The sequence below is a fragment of the Macaca thibetana genome, chromosome 1 (assembly GCF_024542745.1).
Source record: "Macaca thibetana thibetana isolate TM-01 chromosome 1, ASM2454274v1, whole genome shotgun sequence".
NCBI lineage: Eukaryota > Metazoa > Chordata > Mammalia > Primates > Cercopithecidae > Macaca > Macaca thibetana.
Window position 1 is genome coordinate 199,773,406 of NC_065578.1, and position 26,442 is coordinate 199,799,847.

Genomic DNA, 26,442 nt, shown 5'->3' on the forward strand with positions numbered 1-26,442 from the left:
GTAGAGTATTTCATACATCATTTAATATCCAGAACATCATTTCCTTCAAGGAGACGCCTATTCTATAAGTGCTTATTTAGAGTAAAAACTGTATGGTTAAGGATATAGATTCCAACATCAAACTGTCTAGATTAGAATCCTGGCTCTACTACTTACTATTTGTGTGGCTTGGGGCAATTTATTTAACCTTGATATAGCTCAGTTTCCTTATCTGTAAAATGGAGATACTAAGCGTTCTCTACCTCACAGGCTGGTTATGAGGGTTGAATGAATTAATTGTATATGAAGCACTCAGAACCATGTCTGGCACCTAGTAGGACTGTATAAATGTTAGTTTTTATTAATGTACAGGGACTGGGAGAGGGAGGCAAGTTTGCAGTGAGGAAGAGGAAATTTCCCATTGTTCTTTGTTCTCTGACCTCATTAGATAGAAGTAGCTAGATGGCTAGACAGAGAAAAAGCCCTTGGGACACAGGGGTTATTTATTAGCTAGCATTCTTTTTCAGATAAATGCATCAAAATCTTTGAGGCACCCTGGTTTCCCCCTAGGCTGGACAATATTCTGGAGAATCCTAGAAATCTAGGCTAAGCAAATAGAAGAACAAATATCTTACTTATTAGAAAACTTAACCAAGTAGGGATGCTTCTCTTTTTATTAAGAATGTATTTGGTTAAATTGGGTTTGATCCCTTGTTATTTAAAGTAAATAAAGAAGATCCTTGCACAGATGTTCATCCCTAAAGCCATTAGCAATGTTTGTCTCAGAAGATTTTATTGTTTACTGGGCCATCTATGACTTCTGTCTCGTACAAGTTCAGGTCTTCTTTTTGATGACTTCCACTCTAGAAATAACCTAAAAATAATTTTTAAGGACATAACATTGTAGCATATAATTTTTTCTCCCAACAATACTATCTAGTAACTGAATATGAAACCTCCAGGGAGACTTACTCTTTGAATTAATGACTTTAAAACTTTATTTAAATTATGATTGATAGTAAGAAATATAGTTTACCTAATGACCTTGTGCATACTTACATATTGATAATTAAATAAAAGCATAGAATGTTATTATTGTTTTTAAATTTACATAAAAGAAACTTGTAGCTGTTAAGTTGTAGTAGTTAGATTGTAACTAGGGGATCAATATTGTCCATTGTACCAATCCCGGGGAAGAGGATAGGTTTTAAGGGTGGATACTATTTATTGCTATTAGCCTGTTCTTTCCTCTTACTTACTATATAGAAAGCCTAAGAAATAGGGAGCATTTTCTGTGCCTTCTGTGCCTACTTATTGTTTGAAATTGTGTACTCTTATGTAGTGAATAAATCTTACCTTATTAATTGGCAAACAATTGACTTTAGAATGATTGTAACATCAGTTTGCCAAGCATTTTGTGATTCTATGACACATTGCTTGGCATTTGGTAAGAAATCAATAACATTTCTGTTGAAATTTGCCATGTTCATTATTTTGCTTTATGTGTTCTCATAAATATACATAATATTCACTGAGATATATGGATGGTACATTTCTTTCAATGATTCCTATTACTATGTTATATCTGATTCACTAGCAATATTAATATTGGATCACTTTATCTTTTAATGCACAGTAAATTCTTATGCACCAGGATATAACTAATGTTCATGTAGAATATTAAAGAGTGGTGAGTGGTAAAGGAGTGAGCTTTTTTCCTCATAGATTCACTGAGTCTTTTATTTATTGGAATGTGGTAGAATACTGCAATTATTGTGCGCTGTTACATGTTATTTCATAATCTGTTCTGAATGTAGACAGGGTCATTGTAATTTCTAATTACAATGCTGCCTGAGAAGAATGTTTTGGAGAAGTGGAATTGTGGAGCTGTGAAGCTGTTAGCATGTACCCATGGAAAGGGTTTAACACTGTCTATTCTAAGGGGAAGATGATACTTGAATAAATGCTTCCAAATCTGCCTTCCATGGCTCTATTCTCTGACTCCCACCTTCCTCCCCCACACAGGCTCCTGCCTTTGCATTTCTTCTCTCCAAGCCACAAAAGGAACATGGATATGCTTCAATGCTTAGGCAAAAATATTTTAAAATTCATAAAAAATAAATTAGGGCAAAAAACACGCATTATGAAAAATCTGTTTTAAATGAAAAGCTCTGCTGAAGAGTTCAGTTGTAACTTCTATATGGCATTAGAAACGAAATTCAGTTTACAAAAATCTGAATAGCATATCATTATTTATCATAGTGGAAACAGTACTAGTTAAGGAGTAAGGTGCAGACTCAGTTTTGTCGTTATCTGAATTTGTGTCCCTGAGCAAGTTATTTCACTTTCCCAGGACTCAATTTGCTAATTTAATAGGGAAAAGTTGGATTCATTGTTCTCTAATATGTTTTCCAGTTCTAACATAATGTAAACGAAGTGAGGTACGCTTAGTCTCAATGACTACTAAGAGATGTGATTAAAGGAAAATTTTCCTATGTTTCTATAAAAGTTTGAGACCAGGTGGGGTATGGTGGCTCATGCCTATAATCCTCACACTTTGGGAGGCTAAGGCAGGAGGATCCCTTGAGGACAGAAGTTTGAGGCTGCAGTGAGTCATACTGCACCACTGTACCCCAAGCTGGGTAACACAGCAAGAGCCTATCTCTAAAAATCAATTAATTAATTAATGTAAAATAAAAATAAAGTTTGGGAGGAATGAAGAATCAAATAATGAAAAATAATCAAGGACCCAGCCCTGTGCTGAAACCACTGGGCCATGGCAGAAGCAACCTGCTCAGTGATTCTAATGCTGATTTGTAAGAAAGCAATTATGAGAATAATTTGCTTCCTGTAAAGGGAATTGTTTTTGACAGCAACTCTTTATCAGCAAAGAATACAAAATAAACTTTTTTTTAACAACAAAAAGAGAAGTTTTTTTCCATAAGATTAAAAGGTGGAATATATATAATGGGTGAGGATATCCAAAATCTGCCACATAAGGTAAGAACATTTCAACAATTAACAAAGACTCACTTTTTCATGACATGTAAGGAGAAATCTAATCCTAAAAAATATTCCTTTCTGCATGTTTAGGGAAACTTTCAGCCAAAGTCAACTTTGATATATTTGAATAAACTATTCTTTATTTATTTAGATTTTAAGACTATTGCTTATTGAAATTTTAAGTAGGCCTCACATACTTTTATATGTTTGAAGAGGCAAATAATCCAAACATTTGGGCAATGAATAACCATAAGCACACATTTTCTGCCCTCGGCATATTGAAACCTGTACTACATGGGTGAGAATCTTATACTGTCAATGAAAAAGAAAAGAGTTGCATCAATTGAAGATCTTATTTTTGCCCATGATTTTCAAGTTTGAATTTTAGGCTTCTTTTGAAATTTTATTTTATTTTCAGAGTCTGTTGAATTTCTCTAAACAAGTTTACATTTTAAAGTAAATAGTCCTCTTTGGGAAAAGATGAATGTATTATGAAACAAAAAGTGTTACTATTGGCCAGGCACATTACTCCTGCCTGTAATCCCAGCACTTTGGGAGGCCAAGGTGGGAGGATCACTTGAGGCCAGGAGTTTAAGGCCGGCCTGGGCAACACAGGGAGACCCTGTCTCTAAAAAAACAAAAAGCAAAAAGACAGACAACCACAACAACAAAAACACCACAAATATTAGCCAGGCACAGTGGATAGCACCTGTAGTGCCAGCTATTCAGGAGCTGAGGTGAGAGAATTGCTTGAGCCGAGGAGTCTGAGGCTATAGTGAGCTGTGATTGCCACCATTGCACTCCAGCCTGGGTGATGGAGTGAGACCCCGTCTCTGAAAAAAGAGGGTTATTTAAAAAACTGAAAATACTAATAATTGAACTGGTTGCTTTATGTTATGATTACAGCTTTGAATGTTAGGCTTAAAACTGTGTGCTTATAGTTATTCATTGCCCAAAAGTTTTTTGTCTCTTTAAATATATAAAAGTATGTGAGGCCTACTTAAAATTTTAATGAACAATAGGTCTCAAAAATCTAAATATCATCATCATATAAAGGAACCAGTGCAGTTATTCATATTTTAAAGAGCTACAAGCCCTTTGCTACTCTGGGTGACTGGCACAGATCTGCTTTCTGTTTCAGACTAAAAAGGTTGCTAAGGGTATAATGTGCTTAATCCACAGTTCACACAGGGGCTTTTGGCCATCTCAAGGGTGTGTCAATGCTAGGAATTTCAGAAGCAATAGGAAGTAAATGGGAAAGGTAGTTTTTAAACATTTATTATTTTTAAATTTATTTTAAATTTTTCGTTTTAAAAAATTTTGATTTTAAAATGTATTTTTATTTTACAAAACAATCATTTTTCCCCATGTTCTCTGATTTATGTGGGTCAAGTGTGGACAATTTAGAATAGAAAGGCAGCTAATAAGCAGGACTACTAATGAACTAATCTTCTGAGGCTATTCAACCTTTAAAAGCACTAGAGTGAGTCAAGGTTTCTGGGTTTTCAGGATTAATAAATACAGCCTTTTCCAAAGGCATGAGCACATCCTTGGGCTAATTGTAGAGAAAAGGCAAGCACCAAGTGAATTAAAGACTGGCAATTAATTTGAACAACTGATAGCTCAATTGGAGTGAATTGAGGACCATCAAAGAAGCCTGAGAGAGGTCCTAGCAGAGCCTTTGGTTGGGTTTAGGATCATGCTTGCTGAGAATAAGTATGAATTTCAAGCTTACTGTAGCTGATATTCTAGAGACGTCTTGAAAACATTGCAGTGAAACTTTAGAATGTTAAGAAAGTGAATGAACTATTTCATAAAATGTGGAGGGAGATCACTAAGAAACCCATTTATTTTGATTCCTACTGATGAAACAATATCAATGATTTCTCTAGATTGCCTTTCAAACCTGTATACTTGCCTTAGGCATATGGATGAAAGACCCATGCCCTGCTCCCATGGAAATTGAAGCCCAGTTAGGGAAATAAATAAGAAAAAAATTAATGCTCAGTGTTGCAATCCACTATGAAGGAATATATCCATAAAGTGCTAAGAAGCACAGAAGTTGGGGTAGTAGGCGGGGCCCCTAGAGCTTTTGGTGGGCAGGGAAGAATTTATAAGGTTCAAGGATGATGCTTGAACAAAGTCTAAGAGGACAGAGGAGTTAACCAGGTCTAGACAGGAAGAGGAGAGAGAAAGAAGGCCATGTAGGACAAGGGGACAGGCCTGTATGTGCAAAGACCCAGAGATGGGAGGGTGTAGCCAAACTGGCTGATGTTATGATGTCTGTACAACCTGTATCATCTCTCAGAGGCCAGCAAGGAGGGAAACCACTGAGTTTCTAACCACAGTTAACCTCCTGGGCAGCACGCCCTGCATATGGTTCTCTGGGAACTTCCCCAGTGCTCATCTGTTCCCAACTCTGAGGATGGAAGAGATTTATTCAGGGGTAAGATGGTCATCCCCTTTGCCTGAATGATTCAATTACTAAAAAGATAGACTTTATTTGGCATGGTGGGCACCAAATAAACATTTTGTTGAAGGAATGCGTGAATGAATTTACAGCAAATAGAGACAGGAGCACTTCCAGGACAGCTTGGTGTTTTCTCTGCTTTCCTGGGGTATTGGGGAGACCAAGAACAGTATCAGTAGTGACATTTTAGGCCATAATGGGAAAAAGAGTGTGTGTTGCTAGATACAGACAGGTGTCTGCTATGGGAGAAGGGGAGTGGGGATTAGGAGAAAAAGAAAAGTGAAGGAGACTGTCTGCATGTCTATAAGGAGGAAAGCCTTGTTAAAGAGGTGAGTCTTCTTTTAGCTGTAATGATGGTATCCCTTAGGTGAGCTCTAGGAAATTGTACTGCCTGGGCTGTTCCTCATGCAGTTACTGTGGAAGCTTCTTTAGTGAATTACATTCTGTATTCCAGCTAGTTGCCCCTTTCTATTCTTTCTTTCATTTAGTCTGGGTTATGCTGAATCACCACATATCAATTCATAACACTTTTAGATCCCAGAATCTTACATTTTGAAACATCCCTGAAAGGTTATCTAATTTGTTTCTCCTTCTCTAGCAAGGACTACACAATATTATGGGATAGATGATATCTAGGGAGAGAGTTTATTTATGTCTCCGGAGCCAGTGTTAATGGTTTTTGTCTGTACTGCTGACCAGAGAGCAAAGGGGCTAAATTTTAATTAATTCAGTCAGGATCAATAATTAGTAACAGGAACCAGAATATGGCTGGAGGCCAGAAGATAACAGTTTCCTATCTCTTTCCTCCTTTAAAGTTCTAATCAGTTCTCAGATAACATTGTATCTGCACTACTTTGAAGGCTGAGTCACCCAGAGGATAAAGACCGTGAAAGCATGATTGTTTCTAAACATTGGAGAAAGTTACTCTTACGATTACAGGATTCAGGAACAGGAAAGAACATGTGCAGAGTAAGGAAGGATGTGAGCTCACAGTTTCACCCCGGCCTCAAGACCAGCCCTTGAACTGTAATGTGTGGGGTAGAAAGAACAGTGGTCATAACTTCACTTCTATTTCTTCCTTACTGTGTGAACTTTGGGAAGTCACCAAACCTCTCTGAACTTCATTTTCTCATTTGTGAATGAGGATATTTATCTTGTGCTAAAAGAAATAAATGAAATATTATATGTAAGGTGACTAGTTTTTAGTAGAAGGACCCCTGTTAAATAATTATTTTCCTTTTATCTTTCTTTTCCCCTTTGTAGGCAGTGAAGAAAACATAATTAAGTCAGTCAATTATGTGCCAAAGCCTTTGATAAAACTTACTTCTTTTTATCCTTCCTCATCATAACCTCATCTTTTTAAAAATAATAAAGATAAATTTATAAAATAGTACAGTATTTTAAAAATACTTTACCCGTATTTTTTCAACATATATAGTCTTAAAATTATTATTGTTACTTTTGTTTCAGTAGTTTTTGGGGTACAGTTGGTGTTTGGTTACATGAATAAGTTCTTTAGTGGTGATTTCTGAGATTGCAGTGCACCCTTCACCCAAGCACTGCATACTGTAGCCTATAGGCAGTCTTTTATCCCTCATCCCCTTTCACCCTTACCCCTTGATTCCCCACAGTCCATTATATCACTCTTATTCCTTTGCATCCTAATAGCTTAGCTCCCACTTATAAGTGAGAATATACAATATCTGGTTTTCCATTCCTGAGTTACTTCACTTAGAATGATAGCCTCCAGCTCCACCCAAATTGCTGCAAAAGACATTATTCCATTCTAATATACAACATGGTGTATGTATAGCACATTTTCTTTATCCACTTGCTGGTTGATGGGCATGTAGGTTAGTTCTATATCTTTGCAACTGCAAATTGTGTTGCTGTAAACATGCATGTGCATATGTCTTCATATAATGACTTCTTTTCCTTTGGGCGGACACTGGATTGGGATTGCTGGATCAAATGGTAGTTGTACTTTTAGTTCTTTTTTTTTTTTTTTTTTTTTTTTTGAGACGGAGTCTCACTCTGCCGCCTGGGCTAGAGTGCAGTGGCCGGATCTTCGCTCACTGCAAGCTCCGCCTCCCGGGTTCACGCCATTCTCCTGCCTCAGCCTCCCGAGTAGCTGGGACTACAGGCGCCCGCCGCCTCGCCCGGCTAGTTTTTTGTATTTTTTAGTAGAGACAGGGTTTCACCGTGTTAGCCAGGATGGTCTTGATCTCCTGACCTCGTGATCCGCCCGTCTCGGCCTCCCAAAGTGCTGGGATTACAGGCTTGAGGCACCGCGCCCAGCCTTCTACTTTTAGTTCTTTAAGGACTCCCCATACTGTTTTCCATAGAGGTTGTACTGATTTATATTCCCACCAGCAGTGTAAAAGTGTTCCCTTTTTACCACATCCGTGCCAACATCTACTGTTTTTTGACTTTTTTTTTTTTTTTTTAATGGAGTCTCACTCTGTCGCCCAGGCTGGAGTGCAGTGGCCGGATCTCGGCTCACTGCAAACTTCACCTCCCGGGTTCACGCCATTCTCCTGCCTCAGCCTCCCCAGTAGCTGGGACTACAGGCGCCCGCCACCACGCCCAGCTAATTTTTTTGTATTTTTAGTAGAGACGAGGTTTCACCGTGTTAGCCAGGATGGTCTGGATATCCTGACCTCGTGATCCGCCCACCTTGGCCTCCCAAAGTGCTGGGATCACAGGCGTGAGCCACCGCGCCCAGCCTGTTTTTTGTCTTTTTAATTATCAACATATATTTCTTCTTACAAAACATATCAACTCTTTACAAAACAATAAAGACTCATTAAAAACCATGATCATACTTAAAAATTAACAATAATTCTATAATTCACTGAATATCCAGTAAGAATCAAAATATTTTCAATGCTCTGTTCTCAATTGGATTTTTTGTATTATGACCCCAAAATGTTCACACATTGAGACTTCTTAATCTTATATCTCTCTTGGTCAATAGCCTTCCTGTTTATTCTTTTTTTTTTTTAATTAATTAATTTATTTATTTTTATTATTATTATACTTTAAGTTCTAGGGTACATGTGCATAACGTGCAGGTTTGTTACATATGTATACTTGTGCCATGTTTCTGTGCTGCACCCATCAACTCATCAGCACCCAACAACTCGTCATTTACATCAGGTATAACTCCCAATGCAATCCCTCCCCCCTCCCCCCTCCCCATGATAGGCCCCGGTGTGTGATGTCCCCCTTCCTGAGTCCAAGTGATCTCATTGTTCTTTCTTTGCAATTTATTCATAAAACACAGTCTTTTTAGACACAAGCCTAAGAGGCTATATAACATGTGGGAAAGTTACTAGATGGGGAATACAGGCATCTGAGCTGTAACACTGGCTTCTACTACCCGGTGGAGGATAAGTCATGTGCCAGTTCCCCTCTCCAAGTATCACTATTACATTTGTAATAAGACGTGATCAATTATATGGTCCTTTATACTCCTTCTAGCTCCAACACCTACTTATTCTGAATTGGGACACCATGAATTTTGAGAAAATAATCCATTTTTATTCTAAATTCGTATCTCATCTAAGTCATATAGGAAGGCCTGGGAAACAAACTTCCAAATGTAGCTTAAAAGAAGCAATCGGCCGGGCACAGTCGCTCATGCCTGTAATCTCAGCACTTTGGGAGGCCGAGGCAGGCGGATCACCTGAGGTCAGGAGTTCGAGAGCAGCCTGGCCAATATAGTGAAACCCCGTCTCTACTAAAATATACAAAAATTATCCGGGCGTGTTGGCAGGCGACTTAATCCCCCCTACTTGTGAGGCAGAGGCAGGAGAATAATTTGAACCCGGGAGGCAGAGATTGCAATGAGCTGAGATTGAGCCATTGCACTCAAACTTGGGGGATAAGAGTGAGACTTCTCTCAAAACAAAACAAAAAAAAAGCAATCAATTAAATATGTGCAATTTTCTTCCCATAATTTTTAAAAATCTCAATGGACTCAATTAAGAACCCCATATTTCTTTAAAAGACTTGTGATAAGTTCAGAATATACTCCCAATTTGTGAAAAGTATATATTAATATGCAGTGGAAAGTGATTCTGTTTTATTTTGGTGAATTCTATGAAGAAAAAGTTTCTTGTACAATTTGAGGATGAATTAGAATCTGAATCTAACAGTGTATGATGCTTGCACTTCATTTACAGTAACTTCATTTTTTCTTCTTCAAGTGTGTAAGGTCATTGAGGGCAAGATAAAAAAGTAAACACAGACGCATCTGACTTCGGGGGTGTGACACCACTGACTACATTTATACAACACTACATTTTCTCCAGTGGGAAAGGGTGGCCCACTCCTGCCCTTCTGAATGCTGCTTAGAGGTAAACTTGTCGTTTGCCTTAACAGTGGAAAAGTTTTCATCTTAGAGGATGGGATGAGAAGGGTATGTCAGGGTTTCTAGGCCTTTACATAATTAACCAATTTTCATCTGCCATCTGGGTAGATCATGGAGTACTGACAATTCTTGGAAGTGCTATGAAGACTGCTGACTGCATAAATCCATGTCAGGCGTGTATATGCTCAGCAACTGCAAATTCCAACCAGGTTAGGCACATATAGTTTGCCTCCAGACTAGGCATTAGAAATTGGGTCTTTCCTGGAAAATCTGTAGGTGTGGTCAACCTAATTATAGGATGCATGCATTATCAACACAGCTAATCCATGTGTGTTTTTAGGCTTATTTACCCTGACTGTAGAGCTCCTGAAAAGTCCAGAGTATTTATTTGCAAGGCGTTCCATTCAGTTGCCATGCCTAGGTAAAATAACAACCTGATTTTTTTTTCTCCTTCAAAAAGAAAATATTTCAATGTTTAAAGGAATTGGCCAAGCAGCTTTTGAATACTTTGGACAGTAGATACTTGATGATCATGTTGGTTTCATGAATAGTAAGTGAGGCTAAGACCTTTATTCTATATTCTCCATGTTTTCCTTCCTGTTTCCCCAGGCACTGCTCAAAACAGCACCTAGCCCATCTGAACAGATCATTTAGAGACTTAAAACTCTACATTCTAGAAAGACATTAGAACTATCATATTAGAGTCAGAAGAAGAAAAGCAACACAAAATAAAGTACTTGTAAAAATGTGAAGGGCTCTCCTTCGCAAGTGTTTGTTATTATTAGCAAAGTGTGTGGAGCTGTTTTGGTCAAGCTTCCACTTCTTGATATTTTCTTGTGCCGAACATCTGTTTCTTGATGAGGCACTTGTCTATGGGATTCAGGAAGTTTAGAAAGAATCAAGATGTTCCATTAAAAAATAGCTTCCTGTATTTTGGCAAGTTATTTTAAGTGATAGTTTATGAGAGATATCCAGTGAATGGGAGTGTGAGACCACATAACCTGTGTACTTGGGACAAGGTCAACAATGCAGGTCACACTGAAGACTTTCCCAGAGGATCTGGTGGTCTGATGCTTTCTGGATGACAAGCTTCCAGAGTCTTAAATCTTGCTTCTGAATCACCGAAGTGCAAAACAAGATGTCATTTGAACACACACATGCATGTGCATGCACACACACTTACACACATGTACCCTCAATATTGTTTATGACTTGGATAAAAGATGCATTTTTTGTTGAAATCAGAGATTTGTGCACACAAGCTGAAAGTGTAGCTGGGCCTGGTAGGAAGAAACATTTTTTCTTTCACAAAGATGAATGTAGATTGATGGGAAGTTTTTCCACCTTAGGCAAATAGGTATTTTCTATCTTCATAGTTTGGATTTTACAGTAAGTGGGAAAAACAAACTTTTTTTCTCTCCTCACACAACACTTCACTTCTGACACCCAATGTGTGGATTTTCCCCACCAAGAAATTCTCCAGCTTTTTGTAGGCACCGTGTGTTCTACAATTCAATTCAACTCTGACGCTATCTACTTGGAGTTAACGTCATATCCCACAGGTTAAGGGCTCAGCCCCACAAGACTGCCCCCTACTTCAGATGCCAGTTGCAAGTTCAGCTATAAATTGGGGTTTCCTGTAATCCCTTCTTTAGCTTCAATAATTTATATAATGTCTCATAAGACACAGGAAAACATTTTTACTTTTACTGATTTATCATAAGGGCTATTGCAAAAGATACAATTGCAAAGGATACAGTTGAACAACCAGATGAGGAGGTACACAGAGCAAGGTATAGGGAAGGGGCACAGAGCCTCTGTGACTTCTTCGGGTACAGCACCCTCCCAGCCCCTTGATGCATTCTTGTTCACCAACCCAGAAGCTCTCTGAACCCTGCATTTTAGAGATTTTTATGGGGGCTTCATTACTTAGTATAATTGATTATTAACTCAATCTCCAGCCCCTCTTTTCTCCCCAGAGGAAGCTTTGTTGAAAGCTCCAAGCTTCTAATCATGGTTTGTTTTTTCTAGTGACCAACCCTTATCCAGGAGGCCACCAAGAGTTGCCTCATTAGAGCAAAACACAGTCCTCTTACCCAGGAATTTCCAAGGGATTTAGGAGCTCTGTGTAAAGAACCAAGGTCAAAAACCAAGTATTAGAACAAAAGACGTTCCTAGCACCCTTATCAGTCAGGAAATTAGAAGAGTTTTAGCAACTTTGTGCCAGGAGTTTATGGCCAGAGACCGGGGTTAGACTATGGCATAATAAGAAACGCACTCATGAAGGTAGTAAGCCAGCCCTTCACGCCTTCACTGCTCCCATTTTAGACAACCAATATTTCAGTTACTTGTTTCACTTCCCCATTAAACTGTTACTCTGAGGAGGATATCTATCTGCTCATTGTTGGACATTACAGGCTATACAGTGTGTTCCTTGGTCTGAATAAATGATGGCTGGCTACCCAAATTGCTGCACTATCTTCTTTTTTTTTTTTTTTAAATAGCATTTTGAGCATTTGCATCTGACACTTCATAAGTGAAACGCTCTCTAGGGTCAGTGGCTATTCCTGTCAAGACCCATTTGTAGCCCTCCAAGGCTACTGGCATCAGTCTCACTTGCCAGCTATGTCCATGCCCTTACCACCAGGGAATCTGCCACAGCCATCGGCAGTCTCTGTCTCTTTTGCTGACAAACTGGACAGTTCTTACTGGCATTTTGTTTTTCAGAGTGTGCAAGAAGAGTATGTCCAGATTTAGTCCATCTCTGCCTTGCTGTAGTACTCCCATATCCACTCATTTCATGGACCCAGGTGGCCACCACAGGAGAGTACACAGGGATATATATATGTATTGATCCAATCACCTTTCAAACCTGAAAGGGACTTCTGATGGCCATCAGCATGTTGTACTTTAATGAACCCCTTGAATTCCCATAGTAGTTTCCATAGAGCTGTGCCCCATGTGGGCATCCCTTTAATGGGCTAGGCTTCCACTGACCATATGGCCAGGCAATTGGCCACTGCCCATGAGTCAGTAAAAACTGAAACACAGAGGCTTTAATCATTGTTAAATTATTCCATCATTGCTAGGAAAACAACATGCAATTCAGCCCACTGGGCTCACCTATTTTTATCTTCTTTGATAGGAGTGACAGTTTTCCAACAGGATGCTGTCCATACACCTTGGAACTACTGTCCACAAACCAAATAACTCTGTTAGTGAGTCGAGCACTGTTTATAGGGTATTGTCTAAATGATGATAGAGTTTGGCAGCTCCTCACACAGTTCCACAGTCAGTCCTAGGGTAAAAGGGGCTCCCTGCTGGTATCTTCTCCTTGCATTCTCCAGGTAGTATGATCCTGTGTAAGATCCTGTTCATTTTACTATGGAACTTTTCCAGGCATTTCCATCCCCGTTAGAGTGTTTCTCTGATATCACCAAGACACCATGGGTATTTCAGGTTTCAAGATTATTTTATGCCCTTCAGTTATAGAGGCAGTTTCAATTAATGTCCAATAGCAAGCTAATAATTGACCCTCAAATGGAAATTCTGTAGTCCAAAGTCCTCGTAGTTGTCATGGGGAGGCACTCAAAGGCTTTTGCTATAAGCCTTAGTCTATGCTCTGTATAGGGCTTTCAAACAAAGTCTCTGTGCATTCAGCCTCTACTCTATATTGCTTGGGCTTGAGCAATCTTATTGGTTCTAATTTAGCATGTTCAATTAGCATTGTTTGGAAAGCAGATTTACATGTCTTCTGTGTTACAATACTAGGTAGGGGAAATACTCTCCAGTCAGATACAATGTTGATCCCCATAATATAACCACTTCACACAGAGCCTGCTTAAACATTCCAACTTTCCTAATTCTATCACATTCAAATATTCTCATAATTCTATCAAATTTCAATTCTATCAAATCTCAAATTTTTCTGTTCTCTCAATTTCATTGTAGCCTAAGTGAGGACATTACCAGTGGGTTTTGGTACCACGGTGCATAAGACTCCTGTTTCTAGGAGCTCTGGAAACTTTCTTCTCCACTCTCTGACCATTTACCCACTCATAGCAAAAGGCTTTGGGTTCCCACAAGGGGGTCGAGCCTGGAGACCCTGACCCCTTTGTCAATCTTTATCTCAATTGAGTGGTCTCACTTTTGCTCCAAGCAATTGGAGGTCATATTTCTCCTTGTAATCTTAGTCTTCTGGCTTTTTAAACTTCTCCTAACTGGGGTAGATGGAAGGACTTGGTTAGGGCTCTTTAATCACCAGAGATCGCTTTGACTCCCACAAACTTTGACAGTGTTGTATTAAGACCCTTGTTTTAACCCCATCAATGTTTGCTGTATTCATTGCACTTCTTAATAACCATCTAAAGATTTTATCATGCTTGCATGAGTCCCATTTTACATCTCTTTATTTTTCTGTTTGTTTTGCTCCATTTAATCACCTAATGTCTTAATATTTTAAACATTTTTACCTTGTTGGGAAGAGTTGGGATGAGTTCCTTGACTCTTCCTTCTGCCCTTTGCCGTCCTCTTGTTAACTACTCATATCATTTTTATTAGTATATGTACAACCCATGAGGGGAAGCCAAGATAGCAAATTCAATAAATCTTCCTAGATTGTCGTTTACTTTTGCCACAGTAAGATTATATGGAGTGCCCATGCAAATGGTGCTTTCTTACCCACAGCATTTACCATGTCCTGGGAACCCAGGCATATTCAGTGAGTGAATAACCTGATTATCACCAGACAGTCCCACATGGCTCTCACTCTAAGCAGAGCAGCTGCTTCATCTGGGCTGTTCTAGATGTCATTTATGTGGGGAAAGGAACAGTTCATTTTCTTGGGACAGACAGACCTTACAACCTTACAGTAGCTTTTTTCTTTTTTGTTTGACACGGAGTCTTGCTCTGTTGCCAGGCTGGTATGCAGTTGTGTGATCTCGGCTCACTGCAACCTCTGCCTCCCGGGTTTAAGTGATTCTCCTGCCTCAGCCTCCCAACTAACTGAGACTATGGGCGTGTGTCACCATGCCCAGCTAATTTTTGAATTTTTAATAGAGACAGGGTTTCACCTCATTGGCCAGGATGGTCTTGATCTCTTGACCTCATGATCTGCCCAGCTCGGCCTCCCAAGTGCTGGGATTACAGGAGTGAGCCACCACGCCCAGCCACAGTAGCTTTTCTCTAGTTCACCAGGTTGCCTCTTCCCTCAGGAATAACCTCCTGTGTCTCTGGATCCTGTTTTACCTTTTGTGATTATCTCATCATGAGCTGTGGGTCCAGAATCGACCCCAAATCCATTTTAGTAAAGGTTCTTCAGGAAGCTGATGATACCAATCTACAAAATGAAGGAACTCCTTCACACTATATTCCCTGGTTTCAGTAGTTCCTGGGTTGCGCCCTCTCCCTGTTGACTATCTTTTGGGTTACCAGAGGGCTCACAGGTAGTTCTGTTGTTCTGCATAATTTTTCCTTTTGTGGGTGCCTTTCAGGACAGTGGCTAAAGCACAGACAAACTCATACCTAAACTTGGTCCAACACTGAGATCTAACCCAGCACTTTGAATTTAGTTATTAAAGATAACAATGACCAGGGGATTGTATGCTTAGCATACCTCTTCTTAGTTTGTATTTCCTTACATATCCAATGAACCAGCTCCTCAGGAGTCAGATCTACCACCATTTCTAAACTCCATTGATAACTCTGGCTTTTAGCAACTGAGTGCAGTGCAGCTGCAGTTTCATACTATGTCAGAAAAACTCTCCTCAAGCTGTGTTTTCCGTCTGCTCTCACACCACCACAACAATCATCAAGACGACTCCTGCGACTTCTGGAAAAACTCCCACACATCAAGCACTGGACACCAGCTGAGTGTCCTCCAGTTCAATTCCAGCACTATCTACGCAGAGATAGTGTCAAATCCCAGGTTGAGGGCTCAGTCCCACAAGACCGCTCCCCCTACCAGTGGTAAGTTTGCACCTCTGGAACTTCTGACAAACTGACTTCAAGTTAAGGTTCTCAGGACCCCTCTTTGGGTTCGACTAATTTGCTGGAGTGGCTCACAGAACTCAGGGAAACACTTAACGTTTACTGGTTTATTATAAAGGATATTGGAAGGGATACAGAAGAAGAGACACTAGGGTGAGGCATGGGGGAGGGGGCGCGGAGTTCCCATGCCCTCCCTGGTGTGCCACCCTCTGGGAACCTCCAGGTGTCCAGCTATCCGGAAGCTCCCTGAACCCACTTCTCTTGGGCTTTTATAAGAAGTGTTTCTTATGCCAGGGTATGAGGCGGGACCTCTCGGGGGAGTGTCTTAAGACCCACAGTCACAAAGGTGGGAGAAGACTAGAGTCCTGCCTGTGGTAGGTGAAAGGAAGGCTGGAAAGAGATTCTGTTTCCTAAGGCCTAACACACCCATTATCACAAAAGACTGTAACAAGGGCTATGGGAATTATGAACCGGGAACCTTGGACAAAAAACCAATATAGGTGACTAGGGGGCCATAGCCGTTCTCATTTAGCTGGCAAGATTGAGAAAAATGCAAATAAGGTTTTCTCAAATGCTAATCTAAGAGTTAAAATAACTTTTATTTTATTTTTAAAAATTTCCCTCTAATCTGTTATCTTCTGGATCCACTAAGTATAGCTCAGTTTTTATCTCCCTTCCTGGTCCAGATGGGGCCCTGATGTTTGTAATTATGCTGAAATGTGAGTGCAGATTGCTGGAGTGCAGCTGAGGGAAAGGGATACGTAACTGCCATTAGCTACTTATGGAAAAGATTTTATTAAATGGATTCTGGCTCAAGAGCATGAAAAAGAAAAGAATACCAGAGACAGTTGACAATTATGACAGACTAGGAATGAGTGCCTAGCACAATTTTGATCACACAGAGGCATGTAATAAAAGTCTATTGAATGGAATTGATAGATTCTGCTCCTTATATGGGATGTGAATTTTTTCCCCTTTCTCTAATATGACCAGTTTAGAATCACAGACTGAGAATTGATTCAGGGTAACAAACCAATTCCTTCCTTTTTTTTTTTTTTTTTTCTTCTGAGACGGAGTCTCCATCTGTCGCCCAGGCTGGAGTCCAGTGGTGCAATCTCGTCTCACTGCAAGCTCCGCCTCCTGGGTTCATGCCATTCTCCTGCCTCAACCTCCCGAGTAGCTGGGACTACAGGTGCCCACCACCATGCCCGCCTAATTTTTTTTTTGCATTTTTAGCAGAAACAGGGTTTTAGCCTGTTAGCCAGGATAGTCTCGATCTTCTGACCTCGTGATCCGCCCACCTCGGCCTCCCAAAGTGCTGGGATTACAGGCGGGAGCCACCACGGCCAGCCCAATTTCTTCTTGTCTAGATGAGAAAACAAGTCCAAACTGTTTTGGGGACTTGTCCAAGGTCACATAGTTGTGAGTTTGAGCTTATGCAAGGCCTCTAGATTTACATTTAATCTTCATTTTATTTTATCAGATAAACTTTTATTTAGGAATTTTGGTCATATATTCATAATTTTGTCTGTCTTTGCTTTTAAGATATTTATTCTTCCGTTAGCACATCTTTCACAAAGTTTTGGTTACTACACTGCAATCTTTAAAAAGAAATGGGGCTGGGCACGGTGGCTCACGCCTGTAATCCCAGCACTTTGGGAGGCCGAGGTGGGCAGATCATGAGGCAAGGAGTCCGAGACCAGCCTGACCAACATGGTGAAACCCCGCCTCTACTGAAAATACAAAAATCAGCCAGGTGTGGTGGTAGGCACCTGTAATCCCAGCTACTCAGGAGGCTGAGGCAGGATAACTACTTGAACGTGGAGGTAGAGGTTGCACGCTACTGCACTCCAGCCTGAGTGACAGAGCGAGACTCTGTCTCAGAAAAAAAAAAAAAAAAGACTTTTTTTTTTCTCTATTTCTATTTGCCAGATGCATATAACTGCCAGTTAGAATACCTGAGCAACACGAGAGAGGTGATATTGCATGATAATAATTAAAAGCCCATATGCTGACATGAGACCTCAGGTTGAATTATACCTCTATCCTTTACTTGGTGAATTTGAGCAAATCATCTAAGTTCTCTATGAGGTCACAGTAATACCTCCCTCACAGGATTATTGTGAGCACTAAATAAGTTTATGCATTGCATGTGTTGAGTGAACCATGCAGTTAACTGAGAAATGTGTGGTTTCTCTTAATGTTTGCTTTTCCTTAGTTATCTTCAGGTTGCGACAGCCTTGCAGCCCAACCTCAGAATGGATCTAGAACAGGGGACTGGAAAGCATCAGGAGTTATCTTCAGTTCCCTACAGAGGTGTAAGAATGGGACTCCCATGAAAGGGCCCCTTGCAAGGAACATAAGAAAGTAAATGAGACAACTGGATGACAGGAGGAAGGAGAGAAGGGAGGATCACAGATAACCAAGTTGAGCCTGGGGGGTTGAGAGGATAACTGGACGCTTGACGGAATATGATTATGTGAAAGGGAAGGTATTTGTAGCCGGTGATGGGTTCGTTCTTCTGAACTCTCACCTTGTCTTGTAGGAATTTTTAGATGATTTCAAGTCAAAAGCCCTGATCTTCCTGGACAATTTTATAGTTGTTAGTTATTAATTTGATTTCAAAAACAGCTATGACTCCAATATGCAAGACTCCAGGGAATAATTCATAGGTAACATGGCCATAAAAATGAAGCCCACCCACACCCCTCTGCGTGTGTGTGTGTGTGCGCGTGCGTGTGTGTGTGTGTGTGCGTGCGTGCGTGTGTGTGTGTGTGTGTGTGTGTGTTTAAGACTATAGGACACTGTCTTGTCTGGTTTGAGCTTTTGGGTTTAGTAGAGAAGGAGCAATATTGGAACAAATAGCTGGTTCAGGAGAGGAAGATTAGATAAGGCTGGGAAACAGATAATTCAAAAGAAGTTAAAAGAATTAGGATTATCTATTAACTGAAAACAGAATGGTAGAATGAGGATCAGAGAACAGTCTGACTGGTTTTAAGTCTATTTTCTATAGTTAACTAAGTTTAAAAAACAAAAGCTAAATGAGGTGCAGTAGTTTCATATTTGCTGCTATAACAGTTGTCACAAGCTTAGTCACTTAAAGCAACATGAATTCATTCTCATACAGTTCTGAAAGTCAGAAATCGAGAATGGATCCCTAGGGCTGCATTATTCCTGGAGGTTCTGGGGAAAATTGATTTATTTGCCTTTTCTAACATCTAGAAGCCACTTGCATTCCTTGACTCATGTTACAGCCAGCAGTATAGCATTTTTAAATCTTTCTTTCTGCTTTCATTGTCACATTGCCTTCAGACTTCACCCTGCTGCCTTCTTCTTACAAGGATTCTTGTAATTACTTTGGGACAACTTAGATAATCCAGGATAAATTCCCACTTCAAGATCCTTAACTTTATCACTTCTGAGAAGTCCCTTCTGCCACCACGGAGGGCGATGTGGGGATGTAACTTTGACCATCTGACTTGTTCCCCTTTCTCCTTTTATTTCTGTTTCTATGCCTTGCTAACCCTTCTTCTGTGACCTAGATACTTTTTCATTTAACAGACATTGTTCTTCCCCTATTTTTTTGGAGGTATGGGGTGGTCAGTAAAGGTTCCTAGCACTCTCTGTGGCTTCTCCAAGTTCTCAGGGCTCTTTTTTTCCCCCTTGGTGATATGTTTTATAACTGATGATCTCCTGTCACCTGTGACTTGCATTTGAAGTACATAAAATTACATTTCTATCTGTTTAAAATGATTCATGTCTACAGTCTAGAAAACTGTACTCAGCCCAAAGACACCCTGTTGTCTTGTGGCAACAGGGTGACCTTTTGCTTGGTTCCTAGACTTTGTTGCTCCATTAAGCCCAGATCTCTAACTTAGTGACTCCTGTTCCAGTAACTACACAATTTAGGGGAGTTTCTATTCTTTAGTCCTCAATGTGCAAGAACAACGGGGCAGACTGCGTGGCTCATCGGGATGAAAAGGAAGGAATATTCTAAGAATGCTGAGGAGAAGTTTCCGGGAATGTGGTTTGCATGGAACCCGAAAACTTATTTGAAAGTTTCAGAAAACTTATTAGGGAAATGTGAACTTCCATATTAAACATTGGAAGGAATCACTGGAGACATGGGAGAAAGACAGGAAGAGGGTGCCTGCTTTGGGATGCAAACGAATACCATTTCCTTCTCTGACATGCAAGGTCCCAGCAAGATCTCCCTCAGAGAGAAACTATCCCTTCATTCTATAAACTCTTAAAGAACTTTTCAATTATTCTTGTATTTTATATCACTTTTACTCAATTTTCCTCAGTCAACTTGTCTGTGTATTTGATATTATCTAATTTAATTCTTAGCATAGTCTTCCAAGGTAGGTATTATCAACATTATTATTTTACCAGCAAATAAGTTAAATGTCTGGCCCAAGGACAGAAAATACACTCCATAGCCCTGAGCTTAACTTCAGGTGTGTTAATTAAAAAACCAAGGGCTCTACCATATCACAGCTGCATCTCAATAAAAGCATCTATACATGTCTCCTTTGTAAAATGAAAGCAATTTGAGGTCAGGAATAATTGCTTATTAATTTTGTAAAACAACCCCATAGCATCTAGTACAGTGCCTGACAAATTTGGTGGTTGCTTTGTTAAAATCTGACAAGTAAATGAATACAGAAATGAATTGAATGCATGAATCAGTAAACAGATTGTTCCTGAAAATAGAAATCTTGGGAATAATAAGTGGCTGTTAAATTTTGGGGGGAGAAAGAAGAAATGGTTTGAGATCTAATTCTATGTTTCAGAAACAGTCCTCTTATTCCTCATTGTTATGTTATTATTTTCCTCAGCAAACTCTTTTAAAAGCTGGCAAAGATAAATGTTGACTAAGTATTGTTGTTTGCAGTAATGAATTTGTATCTTTTATGTAAATGTATTGTGAGAGGACACATTAAAGTTCTGGGAACTGTAGTTTTATTAAGTGATGTAATACATGTTAATGTTTATTAAGATCTCAATTAACTTTACCTTTCTCTTCTTTCCCTCCCTCCTTCTCCAATACCTTTTACTGCCACTTTCATTTACATTTTCATGATATATAAAATGAGTTTAAAATAGAGCCATGTACAATAAGAAACTTTCAGTCTATAAAGCCCCTCTGTATAATCCAAAGCAGAAGGACATGGAGACACTCCAAGGCTTTGGATGACTGCAGTGTTCAGAGGAGCTCTCGTGGGAATCCCTTCTGACCCCTCCACCTTTGGAAACCAAAATAAACCATAAATGCCTGTCTTCCTTGACTTGAGGACAATTTTCCCACTATTCATTATCTGGCTTCCAAAATGAATTGCCAGAAGTCTGGCCATCCTGCCAACAACATTTGGAATAAGATGGGGGAATTTAAGGTCAAAGGGAAATAAACTGTTTCTGTCCTATTGGTCTTGTCCCTCCACTGTCTCCTTCCTTACCCCCAGTAGCCTACTCTGAGGGATGAGCATGTCAGAGACAGCCCAGAAAAGCATGGGAAATATCTCAATTTCCACGGGAATCCTTGAGTAGGGAATGGCCAGTGCTTGGGAAAAACAATACTCTTTTTAAAACTAAAGTAAAATTACAGCACCAGGGGGGTGATATTACAATGTAATTGAGCTGAACTAGGCAGCAGTGGAGGTCTCCACACTGGCTTTCTTTGTCACTCCACAGGAGTTCCCAATGAAGAGGCCAGCAGTGTATCTTCTCTTTGCTATCAGAATTGGTTGCATTATGAGGTGGAGATCTTCTGAAAGGAGTTTACCTTGAATATTAGTCAAATAGACCTTTGTTGAGCCTATCCTATCCCATCCTGTCCTAGGCTAGCCTATCCATTCATCAATTCAATTAACATATATTAATCAACACATATATGCGAGATACGATGATAGGGATAGGAGAAATACGATAGTGACAATAATAAAAATAGGTAACATTTATTGAGTATTGATAATACTATACACCAAGTTCCATGTTAAACCTCTTAATGCATACTTTAACATCACAACATATCTATGAGTTAGAAATTCTATTATCACCATTTTTACATAGAAAAATGAAGGGTTGGAATTTTAGTAATTTGCCCAGTGTCACTCTGTTGGTAAGTAAGAGCTGGAATATAAACCCAAGCAGTGTGGACCTGTGGTCTTATCATCTATGTCATCCTGAGAATTAAAGCAACTTTACAATACTTAGTTATTTTTAAGATGCTTTGGGGAGACCAAGGAAGTAAGACATGGCGCCCATCCTCATGGAGCTTGCTATCTCACTGGAAGTACATACATATGGGACTCTTAGGTATACATTACAAAAAGCTAGAGTCATTGCTTGAAAACGTGCTATCCATAACTTTAGAAGAAGAAATGCGTTCTGTTCTTTGCTCTGTAACTTACTGGCCATGAGAACTTGGAAACGTCTTTTAATTTCTGTAAATCTCAGTTTTTCCACTTTTAAAATGGGGAGGTGCAAATTAAAAGCTCTCTGAGGTCCCTTAAATTTGCCTCTGTTTTGTGATTTTATAATAGAAAAGTGATAAAACAGTCTGGGATGGAGTAGTTACAGAGGTTTCAAGAAAAGAGTGAGACTTGTTCTGGTCCTGGAGTATTAAACTGGCATAGAGGTGGAGGGAGAAAAAGATGGTGTGCTTGGGAGATACTGAGGAGGCCAACAGGAGTAGGTGTACACGTGGTTGTGGAGAATAATGGGAAATAAGGTTAGCAATGGAGGATATTAGAAGGAAGAAAGTGATGTTTGAAGTAGATATGGTAGATCAGCGGTTCTCAAAGTGTGGTCCTGAACCAGAGATGTGAATCCTCCAGCCCCACCTCAGACCTCCTGAATGAAGAAAAGCCAGAGGCAAAGGTTGCATACCATATGATCTTATGTATATGAGAAAAAACAAAACTGTAAGGACGGAGAACAGATCAGTGGTTGCTAGGGATAAGGACAGGGTAAGGGCTTTGTTATAAAGGGGCAGCATGAGGGAATTTCTGGGGGTAACAGAACTGTTCGGTATCCTAACTGTAGCAATAATCCATGTGTTAAAACTCATACATTTATACACCCAAAAAAGATGGGAAAAAAGAAACTTTGGGGTGAAGCCCAGTGTCTGTGTTTTAACCAGACCTCCAAGTGATTTGGGTGCACACTGAAGTTGAGAACTACTGTGGTTAATACAGAGAACCATTAGAGGTGAGGAGGAAATTGTCTCTGCAAGGCTGGTCTGATAGGGAGTGCTGAAGGCACTGCAGTAGGAAGAAGGAAATGGGCAGGTGGGATGTTACAGTAATTCAGACCTGGAGAAAGGTGGTAAATGTAGGTATGAAGAAGCAAGGACACATTTAACAGGATTTCCTTGGCTGGGTGCAGTGGTTCACGCCTGTAATCCCAGCACTTTAGGAGGCGGAGGTGGGTGGATCATCTGAGTTCAGGCGTTTGAGACCAGACTGGGAAACATGGTGAAATGCCATCTCTACAAAAAATATTCATACAAAAGTTGGAAGAATTGGTTGAGTCCAGGAGGTGGAGGCTGCAGTGAGCCAAGATCATGCCACCGCACTCCAGCCTGGGCGACAGAGTGAGACCGTCTCAAAAAATAAAAATAAAAGGATTTTCTGGGAAGACAGAAAAACACTTGTGAGAGATTAGCTATTGACAATAAAGAAGACAGTCTAAATAATGTAGATTGGAGAGTTTATAAATTGTGAGAGTAAGGAGAATATTATAGTTACATAAAATGGGATATTGGGAAGAAGGGTTGAGTAAAAAGGAATACATGGTGCCATTCACAAGGCATTGAACACCTCAGGTCCTTGATTGTTCTCATTTATATAGTAAATATATTAAATGTGATACTCTTGAAATCTTAATTTTTTATAGCTGGAGGAGCTATTAGAGGTTTTCTCACTAAACTGATTTCCTTCCTCCCTTTCTCTTTCTTTTCCTTTTCTTTTTTGACAGAAAACAAGAGAGCTCAAATAACATATTCAAGATCACCCAGAAAAGTACTGACTGAGTTGATAATAGGGTTTAGTCAAGGGCAAATCTTTTGCTGTTGTACTGTTGTGGTTTTTTTCCTCTATTTCCAATTGTTATGCTCTATGTTACGTTCTATGTTGACAGCTGTCATTTTTTTTCTGATAATAAGCTGGATATTTTCCTTTGTTGGCACAGGACTTTCTGTAAGTAATAATAATAATAAACCTTGCCCCTTATGGAGTGCCGTAGTACATGTGCTAGGCACTAATATTAGTGTTTCATATATAGTAACTCACTTAATCACAAGAACTTTATGATATAGATACCATTATTATCTTCATTTTACAGATGAGAAAACTAAGGCAAGGTAAGGTTTTAAAACTTGCCAAAAGTCACACATGTAGTAAGATGAATCTGGGCAGTTTGGCTCCAATATCCATGCCCTTTACCACTATGTTATTCTGTCTCTTGCTTTAAGAAAACAGAGTTTAGTTTTGGTATTAAATGGATTTTCTAAGAGTTCAATATTTCACTTGACTTTCTCTCTAGGAACAGTCTTTTTAACATGTATAGTATTTGCTTTACAAACTTTCAGTTATATAATCTGAGGCAGGATTTTTGCTATGGTTGGGAGTTGGACACTTTCTCTGCCAAGTGTGGGAAAGATTTAACACAATTCAACATGTCACTTGTGACTGTAGTAATGGAATGGGGATCTGGAAAGTATCTTATGATATTGCTTGGACAGATCCAGGTGGTCATATGACTTAGTTATCCAAAACAACTGGTTGCTAGTCTTTTCTTGATGACTTTTCTTCTGTAGTGGAAACTTCACCACATTTATTGTTCACAATTTCCATGGTTTTATCATCATTTTATGGTAAATTCTCCTGAACACTTCCTGTTTAAGTTTAAGCAATCTTCGTGTGTGTGTATGTACGTGTGTTGGGGTAGGGGCCTTTCACACTTATAGGTGGCTGGGTTTTGAAAATTTGTAAATGCATCATTATTCATCAGTTTCTTGTTTGAAGCTTCATAATCTCTTGAAGCTAGAGCTCCTTGTGTGGGTTTAGGTATCATCTTGGCTAAGGGTAGGAATCTTGGTGCTTAGGATCAAGTCTCATTAGGGGTACCACATAGTTGTCCCCTTCTGTGTGCCTACCACCTCCATGGACTCCTGAAAAGGTGTATGTGGCTAGAGAAGATGAGGATTTGATTAGTTACTGAACCCTAAATCCCTGTCCTCTGACATTTTCTCAGGGATTCTCTCTCTTTTCCCTATTTTTCTACTTCTTTTACTTATTTATTTACTTATTTTTAAATTTTTAGGTTTTTTAAAAATTTTTTTGAGACAAGAGTCTCCCTTTTGTTTTCTAGGCCCAAGTGCAGTGGCACCATCTCAGTTCACTGCAACCTCCGCCTCCTGAGTTCAAGCTATTCCTGTGCCTCAGCTTCCCCAGTAGCTGGGACTACAGGCATGTACCATCACGCCTGGCTTTTTTTTTTTTTTTTTTTTTTTTGTATTTTTAAAAGAGACTTGGGGTTTCACCATGTTGTCCAGGCTGGTCTTGAATTCCTGACCTCAGGTGATTCACCTGCCTCGGCCTCCTAAAGTGCTGGGATTACAGGCATGAGCCACCACGCTCAGGCTTTCTGTTTCTTTCTTTACCACTCATCAAATACAGTAGTCTTTCAGTCTTTCTCTCTGGAAACAAGCTGGCGTATCTCAGTGATTTGGGGATTCTGGAAAACAAATACGAAAATGGGATACTCTTGTCAATTATCATTTGCCTTTGACGTCACAACACAACTCCCTCAGGGGCAAGAAAGCATGAAATGCCTGGCTACAGTCTTTAAAGAGGAAAAATTACATGTGGAGAAACACATGAATTAACACCTGATACATTAATATGTATTTAAGCTATTATTATTATCTTTAAGAGTTGCTACAGATCGCTTGTTTTCTGCCTGTTTGCCATTGAGAGGGGTGACTGCGTGATCATGGGTGGAGTCCTTGCACCTGGATTCAGGAACTGTATGATTAAATGAAAGTCTGGTGACCTCATGTGGTCCTCCACACTTGGATATATCAGGGATCTGGGGAGATAAAGTCTGTTTCTCCCCCAGGTGACTGAGCAAGAGGATGCCCAATGAGTAGGGCCAGGTTTATGAAAGCAAGACCACCCTACGTATAACGAAATCCAACTGTGCCATACTTTTTGGACAAATACTTATTAATAAGCTCATGTAAAATGTTTGTGTGACTTATTCTATAATCTCAATAAAGTCCTAGTTATTTCTGCCCTGACTACACCTTGTATGAAGGGTTTGCTCAGATACAATAATATTCTAAGCTGGGATTCTTTAGTTGCTATCAGGCAACAAGAAATCTTAGCATCAATGTCTGGATAGAGGACTATGTGGGAATCAAGCCACAGGTGCCATCTCTAAGGGTTAAGAGCAAATTACATTTTTAAAACCTTTCTATGGAATAGGTGAGGGTTTCCACAATGGTGTCACCAGTCCCAATGACTTGAATATTATTATTGTGACTGGAGAGAGCCCATTATCTAATGAAGAAGCCTACGTGTAAACACTCACTTCTAGCACGCGTTCTGCTAGTTGGCAG

At 39.7% G+C, this 26,442-nt stretch overlaps 1 protein-coding gene and 1 long non-coding RNA gene across 2 annotated transcripts in view; one reads left to right on the plus strand and one right to left on the minus strand.

Annotated features, from left to right (window-relative positions):
* The window catches only part of LOC126951027 (uncharacterized), a 51,858-nt gene that overhangs the window by 10,594 nt on the left and 14,822 nt on the right, over positions 1-26,442 (minus strand). The window lies entirely within an intron of this gene.
* RGS5 (regulator of G protein signaling 5) overlaps positions 1-26,442 on the plus strand; it is a 59,383-nt gene that overhangs the window by 578 nt on the left and 32,363 nt on the right. The window lies entirely within an intron of this gene.